A 13023-nucleotide genomic window follows, 5' to 3' on the forward strand; every position below is an offset into this window, starting at 1 on the left:
TACCTAGGGGCGTAGGCACTGCCAGGGCACTCGTCCAGCCATGTATTGCTCACAGAGTGTTCTCCAGCACTGACTACTGTGAACTTCACTGTGGCTGATAGATGAACTGCTATTGAGGCCCTAAATGTGCTGTGAAGACTTCATGTTAGAAAAGCAAATTGGAACAGTTAGTTTATGAATGGAATAACCCCCTGTGTGGATGAAAAGGCAGACCCAGGTGAGACATGAGGAACAAAGATGGCTTGAGATACAGAGGGAACACAATGCAGTGCTTGTTCTTGAGCAAGTGATTTGTTTGGATCACTATTTACAGAGATATCTCAACCAAAATGCTTGGTTGAGACGGTATTTTGCCACTGAGTGTGATTAATGCCCTGTCATGAGGGCCATGCACTACCATGCCCTATTTGCAATAAACTTGGAAGAGTATTTGCCACCACTATAAGACTTGAATAATTCTTGAAAGGATGAGAACATCACTAGAGTCTCCTCCCAAAGAGCCTAGTTGTCTGAGATTACAGCAAGTACTGTAGTGCTTCTTGCCCTTCCTCCCTGTCAGCCTTTCTGCAGAGGTGTCTCTGGCTCCCATTCAGTCTGTCCTAACACATGCACCTTTCCAGAAAGACCAAGGCAAAGCTTCAGGAGACTTTATGCTTAATACAGCACGTTAGAGAAGGTCATGGAGGACTGTGTCCTGTGCGAGGGACCCTACACTGAAGCAGGGGAAGGACTCCTCTCCCTGAGCAGTGGGAGAAACAACCTGTGATGAACTGACCATAGGCCCAATTCCCTGACTCTCATCACCACTGGGGAAGGAGGAGGTAGAGCTTGGGAAGGAAAGAGGGGTGCAGTGAAGGTGTTTTAAAGATTTATTTTACTTCTCATTATCCTGCTCTGATTTTTTTAGTAATGAATTCAGTTAATATCCCCAATTTGAGCCTGTTTTGCCCATGATGATATCTGATGAGTGATCTGTCCCAGTCCTTAACCCAGGAACCCTTGGTTATATTTTCTCTCCCCTGCCCAGCTGCAGAGGGGAGTGACAGAGAGGCTTTGGTGGGTGCTAGGATCCGGTGAGGGTTAACCACTACACACATATCCCAAAACGAGAGTGGGAACTGGATCTTCCACATGCACCAGTCTCCCTGGTCATGGACACACATTCACAGCTGAAGCCATGAGTAAGGTAATGTTTGCTCCCTTCTGCTCTGGGTTATTGTCTTCGCCTCAGAGCTGGGAGTGATATATGTACACAGCCCACCTGCTTGAGTGCAGGAAGATGCACTTACACTAAGATGAGGCTTTCTCTTGTAGCCATGTGACCCTGCTCCTGACTCCTGGTAATACAGTTAGCATAACCAACGCCATTTCCTAAGACAAACAGTCATAACATGTAAGTGTGCTGGTCACACATCACCTCCTTCTCTTTTCCCCTTTTCAACACTGTAGTTGTCACCAAGATGTGATGACCCCCACGACAGAACAGCCAGATCCCCTGTCATCATTGAGAAAATATTTGCCCAAGCAGGACTGCTGCCAGGATGTGGTGACATCTGTTATGGAACACAAAAATGTAACCATATATGAGATACTGCCTATAAAATCAAACAGCTGCAAGTCCTGATGCTGGACAGCAAAACTTGTGATCCCCCAGTGGTCTGGGACACAGCCACTGCTGTCTTCTTCCTCTGAAGACTGAGTGAATCATGTTCTCCCAGGTAAAGTCTGAGTCCAGATTATGATTATTGTATCATGCACTGATTAATGAGAATTTGACACGATCTGCAGAGGGTCCAAGTGACTAAAAGTGTAGGTAAATAAAGACTCTCAATAGTAAGAAAGCTACAATCATTACTAGAAATTTTGCTTAACTGAAAGTATAATTCATAAAAACTGTGCAACAATAAACTACATTAAATCCTAAAAATTGTAGATAACAATAAACTATGCTGAAAATTAAGTGTTTAATTGTAGTAATAAAGGTCTAATTGTACCTAAAGCCCTGTGGCAAATTCTCTTCTGTCAAAGATCCCTAAAAGAATCTGCCTGTCCCTGTGACATTAGGTGACAGAGCCACCAAGTGTTCACACACTCCACCCTGCCAACTCTGTAAGAAAGGTAATCATCTCCAGCTAGGAGGGAAAACAGTGAGCCAGGAAAGATAACAGCTTAAGCTGCTGCAGGTAGCTTCACCACAGTGCAGCCAGCCATCTCCCCACTCAGAACTGCTTGCCATCTGTTCTCCTTATGATCTTTTTCACTTCCACACCTCAGATAATCACAGCTTCCACATTATCATTAGGAGAGACAGGCTCTCATTTAGCCAGGATTTACTGGCAGAGACAGGCAGTTAAATAAGGACAGTCCAATGTATTCACTACATTTGTGCTCAGAGGCCTTAGTTCAAGCTCTTGCTTTCAAGTACAGATGCAAGTCTTTGCCATATGCTGTGAAATTCTGGGTAAGTTCTGAGAGGAATTTTCCGTAAAATATTTTGCTAGAAAGGGTTGTTCTCTTCCAGCTTATTTTTCTGTGCTACCATGTTTGGCTCCAGCTGGATTTGGAATCCAAACAGCCTAAATCTAGGCCAGGTTTAAAGTGGCAGCACCCTCTGTCAGAACTCTGGCAGTGTTTGTCTCTGGTCCGAGGCACAAATTTTGAACCTCTCTGTGCTGAGGTCAGACGGTGCCAGTCTAGAAGCAAACTGTTCTTACAGCAGTCTGATATTCTGCATAGTTCTCTGAAAGACAGTCTAGGAAAGTTTTAGAAATTTTCAGATTTCTGGTTTTTTCCTTCCTGGCAACTCTTAAAAAAGCACTCTCTCTTTTATTTATCATTTTATTTATTTTGATCTGTATAGTCTGAAGAGGCATCTCTCCCACCAAGCTAACTTTTGTCAGAAAGCAGGAAGCAGTCAAGAAATGTCATTTTTCACTGTTTTTCAGTGCTCAGAGAACACAGAATGGTGTGAAAGTATGCTTAGGGAAGGAGAATCACTACCACATTTTATGTTACATACATTGCAAAATATAATGAAGCACAATAACTTACCTGCCCATAGCTTCTGCTGAATTCTATGGGATATTTTCAGTTTCTCTCTTTCAACAACATACCAGTCTAAACCTATCAGTGATGCCCCATAAAGCGAAAAGTAGAAAACTGCTACGTATCTACATTCTCTGACTTGTGAATGATTTAAAAGCAGTTAATATTTTACACTGGTTGCTAATTTTCTTTCTGAATATGTATGCTCAGCATGTAAAATCACACTAATCTTTCATCAAAATTATGATTTATTTACTTTATCTTCCACAATAATAAACTCATACAACCCAGGTCAGTAGTCTACATTTTATGTGACTGTAGTCTTCAAGAAGAATAATTGTGGAAATTTTTTTACTATATAAAAAAAATAAAGCCTAACTCAAGATTGTTCAGCTGTGAGTACAATGCACATCAACCACATTCCAATCCTGCAACACTGCTAAGATAAAGGAAATAACTCAAAGCGATGTTAAACAAAGGATGAATTACATGATCTCCTTACTTCCCATTCACTGAAAAAACCCCATGAAAAATAGTGTTACACTAAATTCAATGGATACTTACAAAGAAGAGTTGGTTTCTACCAATCCTAGAATAGCAAGCTGTCACAAAAAACCTGGCAGTATTTCTGGATGCTCAAGACAATACAGTTCTCTTCAGCTCTGCAGCTTTCAGCTCTGCTGGCTGCTACTGCTGCTATCCAGGAAGACAAGCTGTAAAACTGTGATGACAAGGTGACCAGAAGCATCCTCAACTAGCATGTGGAAGAAGATTGGGGAATAAGGGATCCAGAACCTGTGTTAAGACTCAAAACATTTGCTACGGTTCTGCCTGCTGAATTTGAAATAGAGATAGGTGGAGCTGTGGGTTTTCTTACAGTAAAGCTGTTCACATCCTCATCAAGCATCTAAAAGCAATTTTTTTCTTCTGTGAAAAATGGGCTGAATATTGTGCCTGGGATTGAAAAGGGAGTGTAGAGGCACTGAGAAGTGAAGAAGGGAATGATGTACAAATTACAGCAGGGGACATGACTTCCTGTACTTACAGCTCAGTTACACTCCATCATCTAGCACTACCTATTTCATATTTCTCTTTATGTTTGTCCTGCTAAACATCTATTGAATAAGCCATTCACATTCATAACATTTCCTATTTGGTTGGAAAGATAACCTTCCTGCTGCTTTTCCAAAAAATGAATGGTGCTTCTATGTCTATGTTTGTTCTGCTTTCCTTCCAGTTTCCTTTAACAGGTACTTTCCTTGAGCAAATGAATACTTTAGCCTGCTTTGGTTACAGTAAATTTTGATTCATCATCTCAACGATTTCAAAACATCTCCACTACTTACCAGAGGCTTCTGTTGCTAAAGTAACTACCAGTTGTCTGTAGGAACTGTATTTTTAAAAAAAAAACCCTAATCCTCTCCTGTAAACAAGTACTGGATTTACTTCTAACATGGAGTTGTGCTGAGCAGTAGCAACCACAAAGAGATGACAAATCAGAACCTGGCAGCAAGGTCAGCTGTACTAGACGTGAAAATCTGTGTACTGTAATTATGCTGTAACAACATGATGTAATAACACTCAAAGCTTCAGAATAGCAAACACCTTTTTTCACACAACTTCTTTTTGCAATTTATGTACCAAACATACGTACACTAAAAACAAATACTCAAAAGCCATTTGCAGCAAATAGCCTCCATAGCCTCGTTCTTGTGATGGAACTTGATCCTCAAAACAAGCAAGATAAATTAAAGATGTGTCAATATACCTTTCCTATTAGAACAGCACAAACAAGAACCTGCAGAATATCATGATCATTTTAAGTTTCAAAACCAATGGAACATTCAAACTAGGGATGATTTTCTAAATAACAAAATGGCAACCAAAAAGTGTTTTTTTAACAGCCATTATCAGGAGCAGGATAAATAAGAACAGGTGAGAACTAGGCACTAACACACCAATCTGTAATAGCATTACACTAACACAGTTACTAATCTGTAATGGCATTTTTTATTTTGTAAGATTAATAATACTGGCTTCCCTATACTACCTATAATATCTTACTCCTTCTGCCAGCTACGAAATTTTGCCCAAATTTATGTGCCTTTAAAGTGACTATTCATAAAGATGGATTACATCAAAAATTGTTGCTCCAAAAGGGCACGATGTATTTTTAAGAAACATATATTCAAAAGCATAAGAAATCTGCTCTTGAAAAATTTAAAAAATCATTGTCCAAAGGAACCTTCAGAATAAAGTAAAAGCTGTGGCAAAGAAGGCACTTTTTGTCTTATTTTCTTTTTAACCTTGAAAGGAAACATGTGAGAAAGCCACAGTAGTAGCAAATGAGTAGTTCACCACTCAATCTTAAAGTCATTTAAGGACTAGTACACAATTAAGTAATTACTGGGCTGAACAGAACAGCAGTCAACATGGTAACAAATTACTGCAATGGTAAAAAAATTTTTTTTTTTTTTAGAAAAAAGAAAATTAAACAGATAAAAAACATGTTTGCATCTCAGATTTTTGGACAGAGCTAGAATGGAAATCACCCAAAGGCAGGAACATACTCATTAGGATGTACAATAGAAATATGTATCAATAACCTTGAAAAGGAGGAGGCAGAGGTAGGCGTAAGAACAACCCAGGGCATGAATTCACACAACAGTTGTGTGCCGTGGGCAGATATTCTTGAGATCAGCCTTATAACTAACTAGCTGAGCTGCTGATGCAGATACAGAGAATCCTCACACTTACATACAATCATAATAATGCATTCTATTTTTTGTGCCTTACCTTTCACTAGCACCAAACACATTTTCAAGGCTCTGGGCTTTACTTTTTGAACTTAAACTTTTCATTGTAACAAATGTCATTTTCAGCAGCCTAGCACAAAAATAAGCCCTTATCCTGGCAGGTGTGGCAGGCCTCAGGATGTGGTCCTGCAATACTTGCTCAGGAATGAACATATTTGTACCTGGTCTCCAGATACCCAAAGAGATTGGCACAATATGGGCCCGTTTAAAAGCTGGCAGGGCAGGCACACGAGGAGACAAGTTGTTGCCTCCGTGAGCAGTGCCAAGAAAAAAATCCTGGCATGTGCAAGGCAACAGAAAACAGGAGAGAGAATGCGTGAGGCACCTGTCATGTTAGCAACCAGCAAATAAAGGACTTCTGAGAGTCTGAAAAGATCTTGTAAGAGAAGCTTAACATACGTAAGCATGTACATACATACCCACCTGAGTAAAGGCTGTATGTCATTAGCCTCAACAAACAAGGAACGCATGGCTAAATAATTAAATAAATTCTACTGTGATGATCAAAAGAAGGATTCTAGGGACAGATGCCAACATTAAATATAAATTTCCTTGGAGGAAAAAGAATAGCGAATAAACAGGAGATTATGCCATAACAAAAAGGATTAAAATGCTAAAAAAGCAGTAAAAAAGGAAGACCACAGCAGTAAGCATAATGTGTGCATCCAGTCACAGGTTGCTGGTTTTGCCCGCTGGCTCAGGCCAGGGCCCTGCTGCTGGCTGGTGACTGCCTGGGGACGCCTGTACTGGTGCTCTAGCTGGGGTGCAAAACGCTCTCTGTTCAAGTGTTCACATTCCTCAAAGCTAGGCTTATGCTGTAATTGCTTACAAAGCTTCACAAATGCTTTCTATTGCTTAATAGGTTACTCTGAATTCATCAATTGAATTGGTTAATTAACGTGAATAAATACCAAAAAAATGTATTTGGTTGCAGGACTTCTATTTCTGGGCAATTATAGTTCTGTATCTACATTTGTTATGAAGTTTGACTTCATATACCAGTTTATCATTGGTCTTCAATAATAATAATAGTGTTAAGCAGTCAGGCAGAGGTTTTCAAGCTATCAAAATCAAGTATTTTCTTTGATTTTACATTGTAATAGTAAATTTTTTTACACATTATTTTGGAAACTCATTGATATGAAGGGATTTTCCTCATAGATTAATATCATCGCTAAGTTGCTTTTAATTATCAAATCTTTACTGTTTAATATGAAGACATCTGTAACACCTTCCTAGTTTCTACTTTTCATGAGAGATGTTTCAAAAAGATATTCTCTAGCCGTAATTTATTTCTTTCCAAAAATTAATTATTTTGTTCCCTGGGTGTTTCCACTTGCAATGTGAAATCTGTAAAATTAGCTGGTCTTTTATACTTGGGCAGCAAATATTATCATCTTATGGAACATCTTCAGTATGTGTCAATAACCATGGGCAACAGACCACAGAATCATTGAATGGGTCAAGTTGAAGGGACCACAGCGGTCATCTGGTCCAGCCTCCCTGCTCAAGCAGGATCATCCCACAGCGCATGGCACAGGATTGTGTCCAGATGGTTCTTGAGTATCTCCAGTCAGGGAGACTCCAGAACCTCTCTGGGAAACCTGTTCCAGTGCTCAGTGCACCGGAAAGAAGTTCTTCCTCATGTTCAGGTGGAACTTCCTGTACATCAGTTTCTGCCCATTGCCTCTTGTCCTGTTGCTGGGCACCACTGAAAAGAACCGGGATCCACCCTCTCGACACCCTCCCTTCAGATATTTATACGCATTAATGAGGTCCCGTCTCACTTGTCTCTTCTCAAGACTGAAAAGGCCCAGCTCCCTCAGCCTATCCTCATAAGAGAGATACACACAATATTCCTCTCTCTCTCTCCCACAAATTCTCTTAGATGCTAGTTTATCTTTTATTAGAATACAGCCTTACTCATCATCTTCCATCTCAGACCTGTCACTACCCACCACTGCAGCAAGTATTCCTCCTGGTCCATTCTTTCTATGTCCCATCTTAACCATAGTTCCTGCCAAGGAGGTCTCAGAGTCCTCTACTTCAGCTGCCTAAAAGATATGAAAGCCGCAACCTGGGGGTTTTTATATTTGTGAGATACAAAATCTTGCAGTGAGAGGGTATCATTCCACTATCCCATCATTCCCCTCCCCCCCCTTCTTTTTTCCTATTAAAGATGCAGCCACAGGAGCTGGGGAGGAGAGCTACCAATGTCACATCTTGAATAGTCAGTACAGAGTTGCAGGAAGCTCAGTACAAATAATCTGAAGTAACACAGGATGCAGAGAGGGTTAAGAAGTCTTAAGGGTCAAACTTCCTTTAATCAATCGTGGTGGCACTGTTGGATGAAAACCTCTGTTTAATAAGCAGCATGATCAAGAATAGCAAGAAGTTTGGATCCACTAAGAACAAGACTGAGAATTATAGGAAAAATATTCTAGTGACTTTTGATCAATTGTTGGAACATTTCTGGAATATTCAATATTCTCTCAGATTTTCACTTTCAAAAAGACTTCAGTGCCCTCCTGAAGTGTAAGAGAAGATTTCTGTTCAAAGGCACTTATGCTGTCCTCTAGGGAAGATTCAAATGAGTGGGCCGGGTTAGCTTTGAAAACTGAACAACATGAAGGAAACCAAGGAAAGGGTAAGTGAACAAAAGAATACAGGGAGAAGACAAAGAACTTCTTTCTGTTTTTCAAATTCTAAAAGCCCAAGAGGGACTACTCTGGGAAATTAAAGATAGCACATTAAAAACAGACAGAAGGAAACACCTTTTCACATTATGTGTGGTTAAAACTGCATAAAATATAATTACCACAGGAAGAACTACAGTCAAGAACTCCGCAAGATTCTGATGGGTTTGCAGATGTATAAGGATATCAAACATATCAATAGCAATTTAAAACTGCTGGAAGGGACATGTATTTCTTCAAGGAAAACTGTCCAAGCATTTTAAAACTGCACAAAGACATGTGCTAATCAGAGTGAGAGACAAAGGAAAAGGTCTCTGCAAGATAATGCACACACAGGATGCCGTTAAAGAAACGACACCTCCTCTGAAATCCTTTGCATTCATTCTCTCTCCTTCCCTTTAAAGGAGCAGCACAGAAAGGGACAATATCTGCCACAGTGAAAGCCCATTTCCTTTAGGGTATTGTCCGAGATGAAAAGGTGTCTGCCAGCCATTCTCCCAGCATGCTGGCATTTCAGCAGTCTTCAGCTTGTCCCATGTGTCTGGATGTATACTTGCCTTGAAATTCATAGAGCTGGTTCTACGATTAGCTGGATCCTTTCTACTTTTCTGAACTCAGATGGTTTTTAAAAGCAGAAAGCACCATATGTAGTATATCTGTAATTTCCCATCTCGCTTTTTTGCATGACTAAGTAGTTACAGCAATGATGCCTCCCTCTTGTTATGCCGTGTTAACTGCACCTGCACTGTCAGAGAAAAGAAAATCTAAAAACTGTGAGGTTTATTCATTTAAATGAAACAGTTTGTCAACAGCATAACTGAGTGCAAGTGAGGCCAAAACATAGGGAGGTGTTATAACTGTCTCAGCAAAAGCATTAGTCTGATGCTGAATTTATAGCCTTCCTAAACAATACACTCCAGTGCATATTTTTTTCTAGGACCTCTTTTTCCACCAGTTTTAGTCTGTTACTTACATCCTGTCTACTGAGCAGGAAGAGATTATTCCCTTTCTTTTTTTAAAGTGAACTCCAAATGATATGACAGTATTGCTGACACCAGTGCTTGACGTTGCCCTAGCAATCAGACAGTAGATGGTACTTGGTATATAAAAAAAAAAAAAAAAAAAAAAAAAATTCTGAAGCATAAGGAATGTCACAAACCCAAGTTTGGCACAACTGGCTTGAAACTCTGAAATGCTAATAATAACCCTGACTTAGGGTTATACATATTCCAGCTTCTACTGGAATGCACAGTTGCTGCTACTATGGCTTCAATTGCCTCCAGCATTAAGATCAGATGAGTCTCACGTCCTCTCTCATTATACTCCTTTCAGTGACTGAAACCTTTCCACCTTATCTTTGTTCAAAACACTTCAAAACCTTCCTAACCTCTCTACTACATATCCAGTCTTGCAAATACAGGCTGCACCTAACAGATGGGGAGATACATCCTCTATAGAGGCTGTTTGAGAGGTGACACAGACCTGGAGTCACATCTTCACCTTCAAGTCATCCCGTGTTCCTACACTGAGACTCACAGCATGGCACTTCACTGAGGGAGAATAAATGGAAAAAAAAAATCTTGTGCTGCCATTAATCTTCATATCAGTAATCAACTTCTTAGGAACAGTATCTGTCTGCCTTCGAAGCTGTAAAAACTAAATTCAGGAATAAAGTAATATGTCTGACATAATACAAGAATAATAACATTAAACTACATTTGACTCCTTGTAAATCATCCAATTCCTCTGAAAACATACAACCAGGAAAGATAAAACTAATTTCTATTTACACCTTGACAAAGCTTAGCAAACTCTCCCTGAATTTTCAAACCAAATGTTCCTTTCAAAAACAAGCAGGGAGTGGGGGGGAGAAGGGGGAATGATATAGTATTATTTAATCATAAACTCTAAGAGCAACCTTTTAAGCATACAGTGCTCTTGCCAGCTCTCTGACAAAGCCTAACACTAAAATCCCAATTTACCTTCCAAGTAATGAGTATTTATCACTATATTTCTTCTTCTGTTTATTCATTTGGTTTTAAATAGATAGAGATACAATCTGCACAGGATCAAGAAAGAAGGTGAAAAATGTACAACAAAATAGTTGTTTCATTCCAAACATTTTCTACAGGAAAGACACCACTGCTAGGAGAAAAAAATGTTATCAGCACAAACACTGGATAAATGCAGAGACACTCATCAGAGGAACACTGGAGGATTGTGGACATGCAGAGGCAACAGACTTGGTTGAGATAAGTAACAGGATTGTGATTAGGATATGCTGGAAGTAAATTGAGTTTGTTGCATAGGTTGGACTAATTTTTATTTTTATTTACCAATGACAAAATAGTGTTGGCCATGTATTTTTCTGATTACACAATATATTATCTGCGATTGAAAAAATATACCATTTTCTGTGCCTCAGAAGAATGAGATGAACAGTTCTTCACAGAATCACAGAATGAATTAGGCTGGAAAAGAACTTTGAGATCATCAAGTCCAACCCATGACCTAACACCTCCTCATCAACTAAACCATGGCACTGAGTGCCACATCCAGTCTTTTTTTAAACACATCCAGGGACAGGGATTCCACCACCTCCCTGGGCAGATGATTCCAGTGCCCAATCACTCTTTCAGTGAAGAATTTTTTCCTGATGTCTAACCTAAACTTCCCCTGGTGCAGCTTAAGACGATGTCCTCTTGTTCTGTCAGTGGTTGCCTGGGAGAAGAGACCGACCCCCACCTGGCTGCAACCACCTTTCAGGCAGTTGTAGAGAGTGGAAAGGTCTCCCCTTTTCTCCAGGCTAAGCAACCCCAGCTCCCTCAACTGTTCCTCACAGGGCTTGTGTTCCAAGCCCTTCAGCAGCCTTGTCGCCCTCCTCTGGATGCATTTGAGCATCTCAATGTCCTTCCTGAACTGAGGGGCCCAGAACTGGACACAGCATAATGGAAGGAACAGAGTAAGAAATATACTATAATGCAGCACAGAAATTTCCCATGGATCTGTATCAATTGACCATTCAAAGAAACTCTCGTACAACTTTAAACAAGCTTTAGCAATTTTAGCAAGAAATTCCAGTTTCCTCACTTTGTGTTGCTGGTGGGGGATGCACACTTTGAATATCAGAATTCCAGGATGCTCTTCCTTGAGGTGTCACTCGCCCAAAAGAAATCTTTCAGCATGTACCACAGTCATACTGAAAACCTGTTTTTTCACTGAACTTTCATTAGAGTATCTTTTTTCCCTGCTTTTATTTACCATTGACATGAAAAGTATATTTCTGTAATGTAAATGATGATTGTCATTTTATTTCACCTTTCCTTTTCCAATTTCAGCATCTTCTTGCTCTTTGAATCCCAGCAGCACTGTAAAAATTTTTGCTGATTCACATTTATCCCCACAAAAAATTGCAGTGTCAACATACGAGGATCACTCGAGCCCCTGTGCCATAAACAGGATCTCTACAAGAGGATACACCTCATATGATACTTTTACAATGAAACCAAGCTCAAGGACTAGGAGCACAAAATTTTCAAACAAATAAGAACTTTTTTTCTGACCAAATATGAATAGATTACTAAAATTACCTTGTCAGCTGGGATCCAGCTCCAAGACTGCACCGTACACCATCATTTAGAGGTACTGCCATCCCTCCAGACTGCTTCCCTTTAGCAGCAGTGCCCTCAAGCCAATTTTTAGAAGCAGTTAAGAAGGGGTTCTCTTAAAAATGTAGCGAATTGCAAAGCTTTGATTTCAAAATACTCCATGAACTCTTGACTATTTCACCAAAACTGGCTTAAGCACATGTAAATTAAAATATTTACACTTAGCTTATTATGCTGCACTTCTAAACACTGACGAGCTTAATACTTTACAAATTATGTGGATTTATTGGATCAGACTATTTGGTGAAAGTACAGAGACATTACCGAATTAATCCTTACCTTTTGGGGGACCTCACTCCTTTTCCAGGTATCTTGCAAACACGTATTTTCTTTAGTTCCCTACAGTTCCCTGTAGTTCACAGTCTCCCTGTGACAAAGAAGTCACCAGAAGTGGCTAAGGAATTTTAGTATCAAGAAATTTCTAAGGCTTTTCCAGCAACTATCGAGTCTTCACGGGTACTGAGCTCACCCTGCACTCCTTCGTTAACCATTAACCAGGCGTGGCTATGTCAGCTTTATCAGGTGCTCTTTCTCAACACGGGGAAACCAGAAAACCTGTGGGCTCATTCAGCCGCAATTCGCAGCCATTGGGACGGGAGGGACGTGGGATTCCTCACTTATTCAGAGCCTTAAGTGAAAAATCCAACGAGACTGAGATGAAGGGAGCCAGCAGCCCCGGCAGATGCTGCCTCTGCCGGGGTTAAGCCGACGAGGATATCCACGCCACGGCGATGTCTGGCGGGTCACACGAGGAAGCGAGTGGGACAATTTGCGAAACCCCAGAGCCAAAGCTGGCGG

General features: G+C 40.3%; 1 protein-coding gene across 7 annotated transcripts in view; it reads right to left on the reverse strand.

Moving 5' to 3' along the window:
• Positions 1-12907, reverse strand: part of DDC (dopa decarboxylase) — a 74444-nt gene extending 61537 nt beyond the window's left edge. For 2 of the 7 annotated variants that reach the window (XM_017738771.1, XM_017738770.1), the window contains exon 1: positions 12505-12900. The gene's annotated coding sequence lies outside the window, so the exon portion shown is untranslated. Of the gene's footprint in view, positions 1-3609; positions 3808-12504 lie in introns of those variants that run through there. The other 5 variants (XM_017738773.1, XM_017738772.1, XM_017738774.1 and 2 more) reach the window with 4 other exon arrangements.
• Between the last annotated feature and the right edge of the window lie 116 nt (positions 12908-13023).

This window comes from Corvus brachyrhynchos, unplaced genomic scaffold (assembly GCF_000691975.1).
Source record: "Corvus brachyrhynchos isolate BGI_N302 unplaced genomic scaffold, ASM69197v1 scaffold23, whole genome shotgun sequence".
Taxonomy (NCBI): Eukaryota; Metazoa; Chordata; class Aves; order Passeriformes; family Corvidae; genus Corvus; species Corvus brachyrhynchos.